Source organism: Neopsephotus bourkii, unplaced genomic scaffold (genome assembly GCF_033783945.1).
Source record: "Neopsephotus bourkii isolate Nb327-2 ecotype Australia unplaced genomic scaffold, CSIRO-AGI_Nbou_v1 NB_1132, whole genome shotgun sequence".
NCBI lineage: Eukaryota > Metazoa > Chordata > Aves > Psittaciformes > Psittacidae > Neopsephotus > Neopsephotus bourkii.
Genome location: NW_026901618.1, coordinates 1,706,765 through 1,727,759, shown reverse-complemented (window position 1 = coordinate 1,727,759; position 20,995 = coordinate 1,706,765). Strand labels below are relative to the sequence as shown.

Genomic DNA, 20,995 nt, shown 5'->3' with positions numbered 1-20,995 from the left:
GTACAGCCTGGTTGGTATACAGCACATCAAGCTCCCTTAGAGCCAGATTAGTCCCCGTACTTAAGATAGACTAGACATTACATTATCAGTGCTACAGAATCTAACACTAACAAGCTGAAAAAGACACGCAGGAAATCTGGACCTCAGAAAAAGCAGAGAATAGGAAACGGGTCAGATAGATTTGTCTGGGCTTAAGAATTTTGGAAAACAAAGTGTACGAATGTATTGGACTCAGCTGCAAATTTGTGTGTGTAAAATCCTACCTTGAATAACTTAAGACAGGTAGTTTGCAAGAGTCTAAAGTTGTTATGAAGATAATATGGAAGGAAATGGAGGAAACTGACATTCAAATGGAAAGAGTAAAAGTTTAGTAACAACACATGCAATCACAGCATCATAACCTTATGTCTCAGTGGTCTGCTGTGTCCATTGCATTAAATGTGGTAGTACTGTATGCTTATACGAACATACAGTACTGAAAGACAGTACATTTATACACACAATATGTCGCTTTCCCGAGTGGGAGAGCAGGATCACTATCATACTTGAGGGCTGAAGGATGGTCAGAATTTGCACAAGCAGTTATGTAAAAGTATATGCAGCCATCCTGTGAATTGCAGACCAATAGTTTCCATTCAATAGCAGGTAAATTATTTGCACTGGTGACTATAAAATACTTAGAACATAATGGGATCTATATACCATAAGGTCTGAAAGGAGCTAATTTGTTAAAATTCTTTGAGATAGTCAGTAGCATAGTACATAAAAGTGAAGGCTGACATAATTTAGGGAGGTCTCAAAATTCCTTTTTCCAAACCCTTTATAAAGAGTAACTAAAGAAGCTAAGTAAGCAGAGGAGGAGACAAAGCAGTTGCACAGATCAAAAATGGTGAAATAATAAGAAACAAAAAGACAGAAAAATGGTTGCTATGGCATGAAGTTATTCATGGTGTGCCACAAGGTTCCATCCTTGGGCATCTGTTGTTTATCAACTATCTGGAAAGTGTTCTGCTGACATTCCAAAATTATTTAAGTTGATCAAGACCAGAGAAACTGTGAAAAACTTTGGAGGCCTTAAGCAAGTTGAGTGAATAGAAAATATGATGGCAGATGAAACCAAATGCTGGCAAATTTCTTCAGCACACTTTAAAGGAAATCACTGGAACTGCTCACTGTCCTGGGTCCTAAACTGGCTGTGTCTCAAAGACTCAACAAACACTGCACATAGATCAAAAAGACCATTACTCATGAAGAGGTGGCGGTAGAAAGAGTAAGCAGTTACTAGCCTATGCACAAAACATAATGGTAATAGAACAGAAATATCTATCTATGCATTGTAATTCAGTTAACTTAATAGACCACTTGTCATCTGCAACACTGCACAGTTTTAAATGCCACTATCAAAAATGGGATAGAAGAATAAACTGAAATAAAAATTAGTAGAAAAACACTGAAAGACACTCCTGTGTTTGTCTTAGACAGAAAGCAAACAAATGGGGACACACAAAAAAAAAATCACAATAATAGATAACATGTTCTCAGTACAAGAATAAGGGAGCATTCACTGAAATGGAAATTTAGTGGCAATTTTGAAGTGGCAATTGGAAACTTTTTTTACACAAAGCAAAATTATATATAATTATAATGTCAAATATTAAGGATGGAGATTTCATAATTGGTCTAAGCCCCTGTTCCACTGTTTCCCACCCTCCCTATGATCTTATTGTTAGCCTTCTAGAACATACGCCTCCTTAATCATCTTTCTGGTTCTTTACTGGATTTGCTCCTGCATGTCACAGAATCACAGCATGGCTGAGGTTGCAAGTGACTTCTGAAGATCACCTGATTCAACACTTCTGCTCAAGCAGGGTGTCCTGTGTTCAGCAGTAGCAGTAATTTTTCTCCTTAGTATCTGGTGCAGTGCTGTGGTTTTTACTTTCAGCCTGGGAACAGTGCTGATAACACCGATGTTTTTAGTTGCTGCTCAGTAATGTTTAGTCTGACCAAGGACTTTCTGAATCTCACCTGACCCAAACTAGCCAAAGGCTTATTCCATACCACAGCATGTCATGCCCAGTATATAAACTGCAGGCAATTACCCAGAAGGGCTAGATCTCTGCTTGTGTTGGGCTGGGTATCAGTCGGCAGGTGGTGAGCGGTTGTATTCTCTTCCCTTGTTATTTCCCTTATCATTATTGGTGGTAGCAGTAGTGATTTGTGTTATACCTTAGTTACTGGACTGCTCTTATCTCAACCCGTGGGAGTTACATTTTTTCGATTCTCCTCCCCATCCGTCCAGGAGCGCGGTGGAGGAAGGGGTGGGGAATGAGCGAGCTGCTGAGTGGTTCTGGGTTGCCTGCAGGGCTTAAACCATGACACAGGGCCACCTAGAGCTGCTTGCCCAGAACTACCTCCAGATAACTTTTGAATATCTCAAGAATGGAGACACCACAACCTCTATGAGTATCCTGTATCAGTGCTCAGTCACACTCACAGCAAAAAAAATGATTAGTAATGTTCAGAGGGACCCTCGTGTGTTTCCATGGGTGCCCATTGCCACTTGTCCTGTCACTGGCCTAGTACTGGAAAGAGCCTGGTTCCGTTCTTTTTGCACCTTCCCTTCAGGTACTTGTATACATTGGTAAGATTCCCCATATACATCGGTAAGATGCATATCATACCAAAACATAGCCCTGCCATATGTCAATATTTTTCTTGTACCACAGTGCCTCAGATAGGACATAGATTTCCAGAAACTATCACACAGAATTAAATAGTAAGGAACAGTCATTTTCCTCAACCTGCTGCCCACAGTTTTACTTATGCAGTATGTGATTAGCCTTCATAGCATACCATTGACTCAAGGTTAATGACCAGAATGTCATCTGAATACACATATATATAGCCACTAAAGACACTCATAAGATGGTGATGACACCAAAATCTTCCTATTAGTCCACATACACCTACTGAGAAATTCCCTGGAGCTGTCAGAAAGAATGCAGAATATACATATATATATATGCATATACATATGTATATACATATGCAGAATATACATACATCACACATGCCAATGAATGCCAAATACAATACCTGCATTTTCTTCTTATGATTGTAGTGGATGACCTGCAAAAGTGACAATCGCGATTCACAACAAATTCTGGAAAAGGAGCTTGAAAACAGTAGTGCTTTACAATGTGCTACGATGCATTTGAGAAAAATAAAACAAACCCTAACAACAACAAAAAACACAACCACAAATTGGCTGTGGATTAATGGACCAACCAGTGGTATCTTATTTCAGCACTGTGGGATGTTACATGTGCTTCCATGAATGAGATCCAAGCAGTATCAGTCCTTGAGTGACACGCAGGGAGTTAGTTTAGAATGCACTTTGGTCCATAAAGAAGGAAGAAGCCAGCTCTGTTGATGGTGCCTTTTAGGAAATCCTCTACAGGCTGAGTGGAGAATCAAGCCTGTAAATTTGCAAGCTGAAGAAGGATAAGCTTGCTGAAGTCACAGAAGCAGAGAGACTGAAGCTAAGCCTGCAAGGGAAACAGGTGGTTCCTGTGTGGTTCCTGTGTGGTCATGCAGAAGGAGAAGGTGGCAAGACTTGTTGATGCTACAGGAGGAGATGTAAAGAGAGGAACATCTGTAAATATCCACAATATTTGGGTTTTAGAGCAGAGACTGACAAAAAACTGATGTTCTTTCTGTGACATATTAATTAAATTGGCTTTATATGTAAATCTGCACCATGGCAAGAAGGGGGAATGGTGCGACAAAAAAGAAGACACTACTAAAACAAATACATACTGAGCAAATATGTCCTATGCTATGTGCAAGTTCGAAGAGTTATGCAAATCAGGCGAGAAGACAACATTTTCTTTAGGACATTCCAAATGGTGTGTCACTTTTTGTGCAAACATAAGCCTGCAGATGTACACAAAAAATAGGACATTTCATCTCTGATGTTCTGCTATATTGTTTTACCTATAAAGTCAACAGATACATAACATTTCCTTCCAGTATGTGTTATAAACACTGGATCTCAGTTATTTTAATTCTCACCCAGAAACCGAAGTGCATACTTAATTATACCTGTGGTAACATCAATCAATGTATTCACTCTGTACCAAACACAAGTAATAGGAACAGATAAAAAAGAACAGCAGAAAACTCAGCAACCTAGTCAAAATGCTTATCCATATTATTAAGAATAAAACTTCTTCTGTAACTGCTAGCAAACAACGGTCAGCAAGATGAGATCCACAAGTGATGAATGTTTTAATTTAAATTAATCTAATTTCATTTTAATTTATTTTTAATATGTTTTTAATTGGATTTGCAGGAAATAAAAATAGAGGTATCCATGTTTTTCCTTCACAGATTTAATACAGTCCCAGTGCAGGTCACTTCAAATATGGGCAAAATTCAAGAAGTGAAAAAATGACACATTTAATTAGGACTACCAAGCCAGCAGTGTGGTGAGGTATACTCCTCTGAAGTTGAGACAAAATTATATGCATTCCATACTTATTTAAAAAAGGCTATATTCTGAGGTAAACTGGTATGAAGCCTGAGCACTCCACTGGTGTTAATGATGGTGTAAACCTGGAGAGGCTGAAATCCAGGTCTGTCCCAAAGCATGCCTTTCATTCTGTAATTTTCTGGAGGGTAGGTTCCCAAGCATTATACACTGGGATAAACAAGAAAATAACTCCAAACCCATCAGTAGAGTTATTTGTGATATATTTCTACAGGACTGAAATCAGAATCCTGTCCTCAGAATTACAAATAGTCCTGCTGAGTCTCTTTTCTTGGGATGGAAACAGATGGTTGACGCATCAAGGCCAGATTTTAATCTCGGCTGCAATCATGTTAAGTCTGAAGCTGTTTTGCTTAAGTCTTTGCAGGGGCTTGTTTTCACAATAGAAAGTGGTCAGTAGTTTAAGATATTCCCTGTCCCTGTCTTGTTTTTACTGGTGTGCTGTCCCCTCAAGGATTTGGATTAAAAAAGACAATTAATAAAACATGACTTTTTCAAATTGGATCAATTCCCTGATTTAATCCACAAAACTGACTCCCAGCCACTTGTACCAGCACAACTTGGAAGGTGATGTCCCATGACAAACACCAGAGCAACTGGGACTAGAATACTGTTTTGTCAACAAACATGAAACTGCAGCCTCAGAAGGTTACCAGTGATCATCTGAGAACTAGCACAGTGAGGTAAAGTTCTTACTCACGCTAGGGAAAGGAAAGAACAAGTTAGAAGTTACTTTGGTAAATTAGTGGCTTTTAAATTGATGAAATTTAGGTTTCTAACCTGATGAAATTTACTATGGCCTAGAGCTCATAGGGAACTGGATAAAGTAATTTGAAGGCATTAGCAAGTACTTTTTACATCCTCAAGTATGCAAGAGGTTCTAAAAGACTGGAAACGGGTAACCACCATATTGGTTTGGGCAGGGAGAAAGAGAAGCTGATAATAATTTTAACCCCACATATGTGTAGGTAGTCAGTGGGCAGGACATACTTTGTCCCACACATTTGGTCATCTCCCTACTGTTAGTATAGGCACTTTTGCAGCTGTGCAATAAGCCAGATCAAGGAACCAAAATCTCTCCCTATTTCCCTCTCCCAGATGGGTTAATTCTGCTGGATCAAATCCTTAATTTTGCTTGTTGTGTGGCTGTATGGACAACAGTGCCACACAAGGAAAAGGAACAAGCAAATTATGTGCAAGAAGGAAAACAGCTCAGTCCAAGCTTATTTTGGTAACATAACCACACACCCATACCCTGAAGCTGGCCAGCCTAACTCAGCCCAACAAATAATCACTTAAGATATTTTTAAGCCCAGGATCTAATAAGGAGAAAAGCAACAGCAAGAATATATTTATTAAGATTAAATCAGGTCAGGCTAACCTAATTTCCACTTATGAAAAGTAACAGATCTCTTAGCAAGGGTAGAAGTACCATCCATGAAATAATTAAACATCGCTTACATTCTGCCACTATTTTCTGTGCCAGTTTTGTACATCAGGTAGGGTAACATGGCCTGGACAACTAAGCTCTAGACAGACATGCTTAGATGTAAGTTCCCTTTGATCAAAGCTGGAACACAGAACGATGAATCTGATATGAAATATGAACAAAATCAAATGAAAATGCCACCACACATAGCAGAGAGAACCATTTCAACATTATCATATGGGAGCAGTATTTCAATATAGTCAGGAGCTAGAAACAACAGACTTTTTTTGCACTCCTTTCATTTGTAACATACTGACTAACAAACTGATAAAGTTATAATTACTGTGTTTGGCCAATTAGTGTTTCTTTTTTCTTGGCTTACAATTCAACTGTCTTAGAACTGTGCCATTTCTAGTATTGATTCCCTGTGACTGGTATTGTATCAATCACATCCCAAAGGAATCCACTAGGAAAGAACCAAAAAGAGGCAACAGAGAAGCAGGACCTCTGTTTCTTTAACATTAACAATCAACTTAACTAACACATTAACTTACACTTCAGGTTTTAAGCAGTAACTGAACTAACATATGCACTGTAGTCTACTTCTTTTAAAAGCACCTAGGTACTTGGTTATATAGAATAGTACCTACAGTTTATGGTTTAAATAAGATTTTTTAAACAATTTTGCTATTTTTAATTATTTCAACACATTTTGGGTTTTATACAAATAGGTCTTTTTTTTTTTTTTTCTATTTTAATTTAAAAGTCATTTTGTCATTGCTATATTGATATGGCTGATGGATTTCTCCACATGGAGACTTGGTTATTTTCATCACATTTCTAAAATACCTGAGGAAATTTGATATGAATAATAATACCATCCACTTAAGCCTAGAATGAACTTTAAGATTTTTCTAATCACTACATTAAACCTTTGTCTCTGGAAATGCAGAACATCTTCCAGAGTTGACATGTATATTCCAAATCTGTGATATGAGTTTGACTACCTCTGCTTTTTATATTTCTCAAAGGAATATAAAAGAATGTCTGTTCTTGTAGCACTTAATTTTCCATATCAGCATATTTAAAGCACAGTTTATTTTTGTTAGTTTCCTTATTAACTCTTCACTTAAATTCCAATTTCTTTACTTGGGATTGGTCAATCAGTCATTTTTGTTCTATATCTTCTTATCTATCTTGAGTATTAGGTTGCATACAGGTCACATTTATCCTATATATAACCTCAGCACTACTTAAAGCTGTATAGCTATTTGATCTGAATAATTTGTGAGTTCACATACATTTAAGCATTTTGCATAAGAAATACAGCTACATTTAAGGTTGGGGGTTTTAAACATAAATATTCCTAGTGTAACAGTTGAACATTCTAAGCCCCACCATTCATTAAAAACAAGAGAAATTGATCTAAAACTCCCCTGAATATCACACCTAGTTAAATCTGTCAGAAATTCAGTGTTCTAGCTACTTATCCTCCTTGGTTCCTCCAGTAAATGCAGCAACCTGCAAGGGTATTACCATGACACAGAACAGTTGTAAGTAGCTATAATTACTGAGGCTAAGAAAAAGATCCTCACAAAGCTTCCTCAAATGGTATAAAGATGAGCAGATCTAATGTAAACTTACATATTAACATCTGAATACACGTATTGCTGTACCACTGTGTTGGATTTGTGCTAGTCTTTAAAGTGGGAAAAGTTACAAGATAACAAATGCAATTTAGCTGAAGAGATTTCCGCCAGCTTTGTAAATGTGCTGCTAAATATCTCGCAGATGCATACAAACTTTGCAAAATAACATGGGTTTACATTGCACACATGCTATACTTAGCAGAGAGACTGAGTGTAGTGTATCCCATTAGTCACATGAGATGTATTCAAACTGCTTTCTCTCTAAAATCAGTATGTCTCTGCCAGCTCAACATTTACCAAGCAGTCTTCCCACTGGGGTTGCTTTCTTAGCTCCCAGTCATTTGTTGTGGGTGAAGTTTTGCATATGAAAGTACCTCCAGTTTCAGAAAAAATGTCTCCAACGTGAATCCCGCAAGTAAGTAACATGTACCATTCCTTTCAAAATACTCAGTTGTTCACTTTCTACTGGTGCACAGTTCTCTGTGTGATATAAACCACATTAATACAAGGCTTGCCAATTCCACTGTGATTTTGTACTGTGAAATCATGCTTTTTTTCAGTTACACCAGCTATATGAAAATAGCTTTTATTTACTATTTGATTTTGCACTTGTGTCTTTTCTGAGTATCATTTCATATCACTTCTTTCTGTCCTGCACATACTCATGAGCTGAAACCTTAAAAAAAGCCCTTTGGAGACGAAAGCAACTGCAGTAACAAAACTGTGTCTACATCCACAATGCACAGAGCCTGCAACTCCTTCCCATGGCACAGTTGTGAGTATGGTCTGTAAACCCCTTCCATTACCAAACCACACGGGAGACCTACCGGAGAGCAAGCTGTGACTTTCTCACACCACATGAGTTCTGTCACAGACACATAGCAGGGAAACTGAAAGACTACACATGGAGCTGACACAAGATGTGTGTTGATTCCAGGTAAAAAGCACAGTTCTGCATTGATTGAATGTTCCCCAGCCAAAGCCACAACAAACCACGATTTATGCCTAAATGCACTCCCAGTGCATACTTTTAGAAGGGCAAAGCTGGTGAAATCTGGCTCCTGCTGAAGTCAGCTGGAGCTTTGACACCAACTTCAGAGAATCAGCATTTAACCCTAGGACATCACTGTTGCTGGTCAGCAAGGATGATCAGGAGCTTTAAGCTTCTGTCATCTCTCCAGACTTCATTCAGCAAGAAGTTAGACCCAACCTCATGAAGAACTGCAGCTGCAGCATGCAGCTGGCACTCACACACTGCAACTTCTTGCCTCCTTCCACCGACACTCTAAAGAGACCAATTCAGTGAAACATTACTCACTAATTATACTGGTTTCTGAAGAATTTGCCTGGGAAATGCACAAACTACACCACCACTCGGTCCTGCCACCGGCTCTTCTGCTCCCAAAGTTCTATTTCATTTTACCAGTGTTGCTTCATTTTGTGTTGCATTAGTAAAATAAAAACAATCTTCTGAACAATTTTCTAACCATAAACTTGCCTTGAATCCTTTCACTTTAACTAATGCTTGCAGAACTGGTTTTTCCCATTTGCCAGGTAATATGAAGTTTACTGATAAACATTTTACTTCAATGTATAACATATCTCCTCTGAAATGGGTATTTTAGCAGAGTTGTGTTTAAGAATGCCAAGATTTCTTCCCCACACTATTTTTTGCCTTTTTACTAGCCTATACAATAGAGTATTTTTGTTTAATCCTGTGATTTTTGGTGTTTCCTGCAGATGCAGAGTGTGAGCACACCGTTGGTTTTATGCTGCCCAAAGCCACATCAAAATAATTAACAATTATGTTGTGCTCAGCAATTATACTACACAGTATACTTTTCAAGGCCTGTGTAAACATTAATTCAGGTTCCATGAATCTCAGTTTTCACAACTTGAAAAAGGTCATGCCTGGTTAGTACTCTGAATGGAGACATTCCCTCCTGCCCTCCTTCTGAAGGGAATTATTTGAGAGATCCAATGGACGGTGTGATCCAGAAAGAGGAAAGAGTTTCAGAATGTGAATTTTCAGAAGATTAAAAAGAGTGTCATTTTCATGGAGTTATACTGAGCCTGTTTTAGTCAATATCATTTTTAAAAGCTTCCTGAAACAGTAAGAAAACCAGGCTTTTGCATGGAAAACCAATGACAAACATTAACAAACAAAACACAAACAATTTTGATGAAAATGCATGAAAAAGAACCACCTCCCAGAAAATACCAACATGGAAAGGAGGGAAGACAATATCCTTCACTGATTATTTTGGTTTTCAATCAATAGTTATTCTTGAAACAATTCATAATGGCATCACTTACTGAGTGCCATGATCAAGTTGGAGATACCCTGATACCAGCACCACCAGGTGGTCTCTTTCATGTGAAGTACAAATCCAGCATCTGACCCACTACTGTTTTCCCTCTACATATTGGATGACGTTATCAACTTATTATCAGTGAGTTTTGTTTTCCACCTGAGTTCTTCTGCAATTCAAAATGATGCAAACACAAGATGGGAAAAATGCAGCGCTGCTCCTAAAAATCCACCTACAAACCCAACCCAATGGATATAAAATAAACATCTTTTAAAAGCTATCACAGGAATTCTCAGATTTTGTCTTAATTATCAATTCAGATTACTGATAATTTATGTCTCCAGCTGCTCAAGTGTACTGCATAGAACTACCTGTGCCAATCTTCATACACTTCACTTTGATAAAAAATGAAATGGTTAATGAAGTTGATAGTCAAGTTACTGGTGTTAGCTCTCCAATCTGATACTGCATTGAGATTAATGGGATACTTCTGACCTCTCAAAGATGCAATTGCAAACTTGCAGAAAGGTAAAGGATCTTCACTACAACACTTGGTATTTGGTTTCTCTTTGTGCCTCTATATGACTCTACACAGCTCTAGAAGTCCACAAATTTTAAACTGATGAGGATTATATACAAGCTGGAAGAGAAGGGGATGGAATTTCGGATTTTTTCTTTGTAACTATACAATCAGCTTCTCAGTTATTCCAAGGGGTTTTAATGTGAATGAGACTGAAATCCTTACAGCTGATTTTTGCTTTAGTGAAAACCTGAATTCTGGAGCACAGATGGCAGTTGAAAAAAAAAAGAAGAAAAAGAAACAGCATGACAACCTACTGTAAGGCAATTCACTCCAGTCCTCACATGCAGTCATTTTCAGTCATTTCACAGTCATACAGTATTTTCCAATACCACCATATCTTACTAACAGTTTCATTGTACCAGGAAATGTGATGAGACTAATAAACAGCTCTTATGTGAAGTGAATACTTTTCAAACTGCCGTTTAGAATGAAGATTTCTATGAAGATGCTATTTGTTATAGTTTCTGGGGTATATTGTATATTTCATTTAATTCCATCCATATAGTTTTATATCGTCATATATTTTAGTTTATTAAAAACAAAGCTGAGTTAAAATACCAGGCACATTATTTTGCCTCTTTTGAAAATCTGAAATAAGAGGTGTGAAATTCTGCCATTCTGACTCAGTTGTTACACTTTAAAACTTTCAGAATCCAGCTTTTGCTTTGCTTCAAAAGCCAGACTTGTCCGAATCGCTTGCAATCACAAAGTTTTCCAGACACACAGGTTGGAAAACTAAAGTGCTTTTAACAGCTGTGTCCCAAGTTCAGAATGTAGGTCTCTGCGTGCTTTGTTAGCCCTGAGGAGGGAAGCAGGGACTTCAACATTTTGGCTATGTCTTCCACTGTTTGCCTTTTACTGTCACAGCGGCTGCTGCTGCTGCTGCTAAAGATGACATCTGATGTTGACATCAGACATTTGGGAGATAGGAAAGACTTTCAATATCTGCACTCAGTCACTGAGAGAAAAAGCCCTTACAAGAGCCATCACGAAAGGATATAATCTCTTCTTCCTCTACCTTCCATCACCCTCTCCTGCAAATGCCAGAACAGGCTAATGAGTCACCGCTGAGCCCCACTTCCAATTCATTTATGCTCTGCCTCAGGGGAGTCTCTTTGAAAGCACAACTGATAATGTAAATAAATAAATTCTATTTTGAAAAAAAGTCATATTTTTTGAAGTAATTCTAAATATTGTAAGCAAGCAACCACATACTGACATTTCTTCTTTGGTGAGCAGGGACCAGCTTGTGGGTGATGTGATGGGTGGAGGATATCTTGGGCATAGCCATCAAGAAATGGTAAAGAGTTTTCAATTCTTAGAGAAGTAAGGAGGGGGTTTATCAGAACTGCTACTTTGGACTTCCAGAGAGCACACTTCAGCCTGTTTAGGAGAATAGTTGTATTTAAAAGACATGTAGATGTAGCACTTAGGGACGTGATTTAGCGGTGGACTTGTCAGTGTTAGGTTAATGGTTGGACTCAGTGATCTTAAAGGTCTTTTCCAACATAAACAGTCCAATGATTCTGAGCCACTTTCCAACATTTATCAGTACTCTTGGCTAATCTGGGAGGTCCCAGTAGACTGGAAGTTAGCAAATGTGATGCCCACCTACAAGAAGGGCTAAAAGGTTTATCCAGGGAACTACAAGCCTGTCAGCCTGTGCTGGGGAAGCTTATGGACTAGATAATCTTGAGTGTCATCACATGGCACATACAGGACAACCAGATCTGGTCAGCATGGTTTTACGAAAGGCAGGTCCTGCTTTACTAGTCTGATCTCCTTCTGCGAGAAAGTGACTCATTGGATGAGAGGAAGTCTGCAGGTGTTGTTTACCTGGAGTGTAGTAAAGCGTTTGACATTGCTTCCCACATCATTCTCCTGGAGAAAATGGCTGCTCATGGCTTGGATGGGTATAATCTTCACTGGGTAAAAAAACCGGATTTGATGGCTGGGCCCAAATGGTGTTAAATCCAGTTGGCAGCCAGACACAAGTAATGTGTGGGGCCAGTTCTGTTTAAGACCTTTATCAGTGATCTGGATGGGGGGGATCAAGTGCACCCTCAGTAAGTTTGCAGATGACACCAAGTTGGGTGAGAGTGTATATCTGCTGGAGGATAGGAAGTCTCTAAGAGTGATCTGGACAGGTTGGACCAATGGGCCAAGGCCAATGGGATGAGGTTCAACAAGGCTAAGTGTCAGGTCCCACATTTAGGTCACAACAACCCCGTGCAACGCTACAGGCTTGGGGAAGAGTGTCTGGAAAGCTGCTTGGTAGAAAAGGACCAGGGGATGTCGGCAGACATCCGACTGAACACGAACCAGCTTGTGCTCAGGTGGCCAAGAGGGCCAATAGCATCATAGCTTGTGTCAGGAATAGTGTGGGAAGGACTATTGGAAGAATAATCCCCCTGTATTTGTGGGGATGAAGTATTTGAGGCCAAGCCTCAAATCCTGTGTTCAGTTCTGGGCCCCTCACTACAAGAAAGACGTTGAGGTGCTGGAGCATGCCCAAAGAAGCGCAACAAAGCTGGTGAAGGGTCTAGAGAACAAGTTCTATGAAAAACAGCTGAGGGAAGTGGTATTGTTTAGCCTGGAGAGAAGGAGGCTCAGGGGAGACCTTGTTGCTTTCTACAACTACCTGAAAGGAAGCCACAGTGAGGTGGGTGATGGTCTCTTTTCCTACGTAACGAGTGACAGAACAAGAGGAAATGGCCTCAAGTTGTGCCAGGGGAGGTTTAGACTGGATATTAGGAAATATTTCTTCATCAGAAGGGTTGTAAAACAGTGCAACAGGCTGCTTAGGAAAGAGGTTGAGTCACCATTCCTGAAGGTATTTGAAAGACGTGTAGATGTGGCACTTACGGATGTGGTTTAGCGGTGGACTTGTTAGCGTTAGGTCAGTGGTTGGACTCAGTGATCTTAAAGGTCTTTTCCAACCTAAATAATTCAATGATTCTGTGATTCTCTCTCTTTTTTTTTTTTTTTTTTTTGACTGAAAAGTTGCCTACAGCAAAGAAAGAAAACATGAACAGAAAGAGATAGTGGTAGGCCAGCAACCCATTTCAAGTTTAACAAGTTAAAGGCAGAACTACCATACAATTATCTTTACTGACCTACACTTAGCATGTGAAAATGTACTGAATACAGGACTTCCTGAGGCATAGAAATTTTCAGACAGCTTGAGATGCTGCAATCCTTATGTCTGTAATACACAATCTACCTACTTGAGTTACCTACTTGCAAAGGGTCCGGTAATTTGCGTCTGTGAGCATCATTAAACATAGGAGCTGCTAGAGTCTGATCAAACTTTAATTTCTTAATGATTAAACTTAATCACTAAAAAAGCAACCACTGTAAAATGGATGGATTTCCTAATGTTAATTCTTGTTTTAACACCATTTCAGTGTTAATACGATACAAAGAGTTGGAAGGCTTCCTAATCCTTCTGTAAAATATGAAACATTAAACACTTCAGCAACATAAAAATGCTTGTTCTAGTAAGAATGAACTGAGTTAGGCACATGAAGGAGTAAGAAAAAGAAGGTTTTGCAGCAGTATAGTAAGCATATGCTCCATTCTCTCCAACAAAGCCATTGTGCAATCTATGTGGTTGGGCAGACTGCTGGATTTGGTGTTGATGGCTGTAACAGATTTACTGTCCTTCAAATTTATGTCAGCTGCAGCAAAACAAAGAAGTATGTCAGTATTTAAAATTACCCATCTTTTTCCCATTCTCAAAAATTGTTTCCACACTAGTCAAAGTTTAGTCTTCTGAGACTTTCTAAACCTCTGAATTTATCTCTCTCTCTTCATTACTATACAGGTATTTCCAGTCAGGACAGGTATACAGTTCTGCTGTACATCATTCAGTCTAAAAATTCAACATTTGGTGATAAGCCAAAGGGACTTTTTCTTTCAGAGAGAACTCTGTAGTTTTCTTTTGAGAGAGAATAGGAATGAAAGGGGAATCCCAGAAATTCCCCTCCTATTAGCTCTGTGCTTGAAGTATTATTAACACTTTCACTTTCTCACTCCTACTCTCACCATTTGAATCTGGGTCATAACAGCATGCCTACCCTTCAGTACCTTGAGTGGGTGGTTGTTTTGGCTGGCACTAAGGCATACTTGCTTTGTGACACAGAGTGCCCTTATGGTGACACATACTTGTCCTTTTCCGTTGCTTTTTATACTTTCTTTTATCAACTTGTTTATCTCAAAAGACAGACTAGAGAGTGGAATTTGTGTTATTCTGTATTCATATTGTTTTAACAATGTGTGAAAGGAAAACCTACAAAATATTTTAGTCCATTCTTTTCACAACACTGGATTATTCCCTATAGCCTCTTTTCTTCTCCCTTTACAAATACATTTTCCAGATTAAAATACTGTAAAACACGACCTACTGTCAAATACTACAATGCATGCCTGAAGTCTCAGGTTGGGCTTCTAGTACCACAGTCTTCAAATCCCAAATGAAGAATTTGAAGAGCTAGTACTAAATTATAGTAGAAATTAAATTAATTCAGTGCCAGGCTGCTTATCTAAAGAAAGTGTCAAGCCTAGAAGAATCCCTGTAGCAAAAGAGAGAAGGGTCCAAGCAAACATGTAAAAGAAGTCTGATCTTCAAATTTGCCTATTAGCGGAACAACAAAATCAAGAGGCTAGTTCAAGAAAGGTTTACATGATGTGCAGCAGAATGGGAGCAACACCTGTAGATTTATGTCTTTCCAAACAAGTGAAATCTCTTACTGACTTTTTATGTATCCGGTTGTGATGCTTCTTTCTATCTTCTTTGAGGGGTGGAAAGGATCTGATAATAAATAATTCTGGACTTTTAGAGAAAGAGCAGAAAGATGAGGTGCTGCCCACAATAAAACATCCTAAACATCCTTACCACGCTAAAACTACCTTTCTGAGTACAATTCTAACCAAGATATATAAGAGCCATTACTCTACATGGTTATTATGAAATGGTCATTTACTAATTGACAAGTCTCCTAAACAGCTACTATTTCCATAAAATCAGCTAAAATTTCTCTATAATCAGTACCAACAACCTGTTCAAAGCAGTTCACAGCTGGTTTTTTACCTAACGAACCAAGCAGAGATAAATTATTGCTTGTGCAGTTATTATATACAATATTAAAACATTATACTAAAATAATATAAATATATGTATATAGTTTGATTTTACCACTGTCATCACAAAATGAATGTAACATTTGCTACCTGAGTAATTGGCACCAGGGCTGTTCTTTCTAAATTGCAAGTGAGTACCTCTATGCCATCCTTTTTCTTTGCAGCCAATTAAGGCTAATGCATACTGCCCTACAAGAATTTGCAAGCTGTACCGAGAAATAATGCAGTGTTAGCTTTGTAATTTAGTGCACAGGGCACATTTGTGCTAAAGCGCAATAAACTGGGCCTGTGGTCAAAAGGAGCAATTAGCACTTTGTTAGTATGCAATGATGTACTAATCTACACAGTCCCCAAAAGCAATTGTCTATTCCTCTTGCTCTCATGTACAAATTTTCTCCAGTACGCACCACTCTGCCCCTAAAATAGCCCACCACAGCACTGTTGCTATAAAACAGGTTTCCTATGATTAGAATCTAAGTACCAATTAGAATTCATTTATTGGGAAAAAATCATGTAGTACCATCAATTCTTTTTCCTGTGCTGAGATAGCCACATTGTTCTCTGAAAGCGTTAAACAACTGTAACTGTTCCATTAAAGAGTAAAAGGGGGGCAAATTCAGTTGACAGAATATTTCCGTCTGAGGCATCTAAAGGTTGCCTCTATCTAAAAATAGACTGTTGCAAGCCATGATCTCCAGCAAAAAAAGCCTGGTGCTAAAAGTGGCCGGATGGTAAAAATCACAGAAGCTATCAATAACACTGGCAACTAGCAGGAACAGTGGACTAAAACCTATTATTCAGTGAGTATTCCGCATCTCCCTCTTGTGGCTGGTATGTAAAGGATGTGAATCTATCACAGGTACCAGATAGATAATTTTTTTAATATAGACAGGCTTTGTGATAGTCACTGGAGATGGTCCACAGTAAGGGCTGCAAAAATAGGGCTGCAAAAATCAAGAAGGAAAACAAGGCAGCTTATTGTCAAGCATCTGAGAGTAACTAGTGCTTCACGTTGAAGGCCTGGTTTCAAAGGCTATTTTCCAAAAATCAGGCTCATTATAAGGTCTCTCAGCTGGGGCACCAGTCAGCCAAAACACCTTCAGCCATTAACCAGTTTGGGAAACCTTGGAGTGCAATATGTACCTCCCCATTAAAGGTAGCATACACTAAGCATCCTCCTCCCTGTACCTACTGCCTAGAAGCAAGCTAAGACTACAGTTTCATATCTACCCAGCAAAACTTAAAAGGCTGACAGTGACTAACACAGTGTTACAGTTTCCAAAAGGAGTATGGAAAAGCAGGATGTTAGCTTCCTCAGAAGAAAGCTAAGGCATATCAAGGAGGCATAGCACGTCTGTAATAGCAGAATGCTACAGAATTAGGATGAATCCAACATGACTATCCAGCTAGGTAATGTGGAACTTCCATCCTCAAGTTAAAGGAGAAAATGAAAAAGAAAGCTCTATGAACTAACAGCATCATCGGTAACTTTATCTGAATGATGCTTTGTGGGGACTTCTAAATATTCTTCATAGTCACTGCCCACATATCTGTCTCTGATCTTGTGCAAAAGAGCCCTTTGGCTTTTCAGACTAGGAGAACAAGAGGCACACTGGGATTTGATGGAAAAAAAGGGTAAAACAATTGAAAAGGAGGTTTATGTAGTTGTAGGAAACTGACAGTGCTTTTCTCTTTTCTCATTTGTTTGAGCTTCTGGTTTCCAGTTTCCCTTTTCTCCTTCCTTCTCTTTGTTTCCAGCAGGAAAGAAAGGAGGGAAAGAGGAATATGAATGAGGAAATGATAAATCAAAAATCTCACTGCAGAAAGAATTTCTACATTTATTTTTCTGGGGTAAAAAATTAAAATTTTGTGAGAAATTTCTACTGATTCCCTCCTCAAATTCTTTGTCAAGTTTAAATTGGCTATTCTCTCAACAAATGTTATATTCACTTAATGGGGACACAATCAACCATTCCATTTTTTCTGACAAGAGAACTTCACCTCCACAGAACTGGCTCCATGACATTCCTGATAAACCTGTCAATACCACAGTAGTCACAGTCATCTTTAGAATCGTAGGGCATTAGGACAGTATTTCAGGACACCTGGAAGTGTGCTTGTTTCTCCAAATCTGAAGGGGACTACTGAACACAAGAACAATGTTTGTAAGAGCTATATTTTTCTCATAATTAGGGACCTAAATGACAGCTTCTCAGTATCTGTCATTTTGGTATCAAAGTAACATGAAGAAGTGTTAAAATATCATTACACACACTTCTACATTGGATAAACTAACATATTCCTTCCAATCTTCACTCTCTTTAACAAGTTAGGAGTCACAGTACCCCTCAACGAGATGTGAGAAAGAAATCAGAGATCATGGTTAAGGAGACGGAGTCTCTTGTGACTTTGGATGAGACTATTTAGATCAAGTGTTTATGTATAGAATACTCAATCATACAATTTATTAATGGGTCTGTGATACAGCAATACGGATCTTCTCAGGTCATATCAACTACTTATGCTCCTCATTCACTTCCTTCTGCATGCAGCAGTACCTGATTCATTTAATTTCCTCCATCTGTCTTTCTGTTTCCCCAGTTCATCTCTCCAGGACACCACCTTTTGCAAAGAATGCTTTAAATTTGCTCTGGAAAGAAAATATAGTTGCTTGGATGATATCCAATGTGGCTAGGCATAAAGAAGATTTCAGAGGTTCTTTGCTTGGTTTGCATTTAAGCCTGTAGAAAGGTTTATGCAGCTGTCTGAAATATTTGTAACAGTATTGAGTTAGTTTTCAGTTAGTTCATTTAGCTTTCATTGTCAATGAGTTTTGTAACAGACCAGGGGTAGGTGAGGAGTAGATAATATGTTAACAAGAAGCCTGTTCCTGTCTCTACTTAATGTCAGCACCTGCCATATGGGATTCTCTCCAAAATTTGTGTTCTGTTTCTGAGAATACTGAAAAACAGTGAAGAGAGTTACTGAGAGTTCTAGCTTTGCTGGTCTACACTTGCACTGCTGGACTTAGCAAATTCAGAAAGAAAGAGAAATGAGCATACAGAACTGTAAGTTTCCAGACACGTTATCCACAGTAGACAGAAATAAGACCCTGCCAAAAATTTAGCATTTGAATAGATTGTTTAATATTCATGCAGGAAAATTTAAACTGATTGTATTCCAAAACCATTTTTTTAAAATATGACTTTGCTGAAAATTGTGAATTGCTCAGCTGTTTTGTTTTTTTTTTTTTTAAGACTAAAATAACATGTTTTAATATATGCTGCTATCACGCTGTTATAAATATTGGAAATGATTATCACTGGAGGAGTATTAAAAATTAAACTGTTTCACCATCTGTGCTGTTTGTTTATTCTTCACATTTCATTCAACATGTTCAATGAAAATAGATCTGTTTGGTTTTCTCTTTCACTCTCATAGGCTACCATAATGATTCAGTGTTTCTACTATGACCAATGCAAGGGCATATTTATCTCCAGGCTGTCATATTCCAAAAATGATGGTTTCATATAGTTAGAAAAACATACATATAAAACCAAACACAAATATTTTGACTTTATTAAAATAACTATGTTTAGTCCATTGTTTCAGATTTTTTAATGTTGACTCCTTTTCCCAACATACCACAGGCATACCTGGGCTTATATAGCTTATGTATCTTTCTGTTATACTTGACAAAAGCCTTTTGAAAAAGAAGTTGTCAGCTAACCAGGACAAAGGATGCCTGAAGTGTGATAGTAGGGTACACTTGTCTTTGGTAATGCATTCTGTTGTTCTTATGCGATGAATGGAAGACAAGTGTGAATATGTTTCTATAGGACCACCTTCATTCAGAATGTTTTGATCACCTGATTGTCACAATTTAAAAGCACTAGACTCTTCAGCTGCAAAATCACTGAAGATGGAATTAAGTTTCAATATCCAGATTTGCCATGGAACAGAGTGGTTCCAGCTTTGCTATCTTGCTATAATTTTGCTGCTCAGTTGGAATATCTCAGGGGCATTCTTTTTCTATGTTGAAATGAAGGAAAATCTGAAACATCCTGAGTTGATGTTCCCCCTCACAAAGAAAGGTCATATCCCAGGGCCATTTAATCGCTCAGAATTTGACCAAGGAGAAACTCCCTATTGAATCACTTGAATTACAGTATGAAAATCAAATATGTATGATTAGCATTAACAGACACCTTCTTCATTACATGTTTGAAGGCACAACACTTAGAGGTAAGTGTCATCTGTAAGCTGGAGTAGATTCTATGCATTGATCATAAAGCATTTTCTGAATCATTCCACAATCTAATCTAAATTTAGCCCACCACACTTTTATTGATTCCAAGCCTGGATTCAGTGGCAAAAATCTAAGCCTGACACCTCTGTGCTTTCTCAAAACAAAATAAAAGCAATTTCATAAAATCAAAACCCTTCTCTTGAGAGTGTTAGCTTTCTCTCCTTACCTCTTGGTTACACTTCTCCTGGACAACTTCCAGCAACCATTCCACTGTAATTCATTCATTAGCCGCAGCATTCTGAATTTCAAGTAAACTTTTCAAGTCTATACTGAAAGAGGTGGAAAAGCAGAGAAAAGTTATCATTGAAACCTCTTATAAATTAACCATGGTTTCCTTGGCAGTTTGCTTGGTGTGGACTGCACAGTGACCAGAGCAAAATTCCCATTCCTCTGACCCCCAGTACTATCACAATGAATCAGGATAACAAGAAAGACTTATGGAAGATAAGGAAAAAGAAAGAAAGAAAAATGTGTGTTTTGAAGGAACATTTAAAAACCTTTACAAATGACAACTTTATGAATGTGATACAGAAGTGAAGAACAAGTATAAACAAATTGGACTTGTCTAAACCACTTTACCAAATAGATTTCCTTTCACTTGCCCTTGAATATTGACAGTAATTGCCTTGCATGCCAATTGCCTGGGATTTGAAAGGTCTGACACACAATATTCACTAACAGTTCTCCACTCTTGTTTTTCAAGAAAAAAAATCACACTTTTTGCAGACATCATTTCCCTATTCATTTTCTCAGAGGGGATTAAAATATTAAGTCCTTTTTTCCTTACCTTTGATGAGTCTGGAATGGATTGTGAATGTGATATTGCAAATTGGCAGAAAGATCTTATTTTGACTGAATTTCTGAATCAGCCTGTCTCTAAGAATCTAATCAAACCTGTCACTCTTATGAAGACTGATGTGGCCAACAAGTGTGCTGCTGATCTGCAACCTGCCAGACTTAGAAACTCCTGCCATAAATGCATTTGAATATCTGGATTTTCTATTGATCCCAATTTGGTT

The 20,995-nt window shown here is 38.2% G+C and overlaps 1 long non-coding RNA gene across 2 annotated transcripts; it reads right to left on the bottom strand.

Moving 5' to 3' along the window:
• Positions 1 to 3,341: 3,341 nt before the first annotated feature.
• LOC133217331 (uncharacterized) lies at positions 3,342 to 20,342 on the bottom strand. Of its 2 annotated transcripts, XR_009726855.1 has the most exons (4): positions 20,143 to 20,342; positions 10,438 to 10,582; positions 6,014 to 6,122; positions 3,342 to 3,548 (listed from the first exon to the last, which is right to left on the bottom strand). It is a non-coding gene; the product is annotated as an uncharacterized LOC133217331 (long non-coding RNA). The 2 variants fall into 2 exon arrangements; XR_009726854.1 differs by lacking the exon at positions 20,143 to 20,342 and having other exon boundaries at positions 10,438 to 10,797.
• Between the last annotated feature and the right edge of the window lie 653 nt (positions 20,343 to 20,995).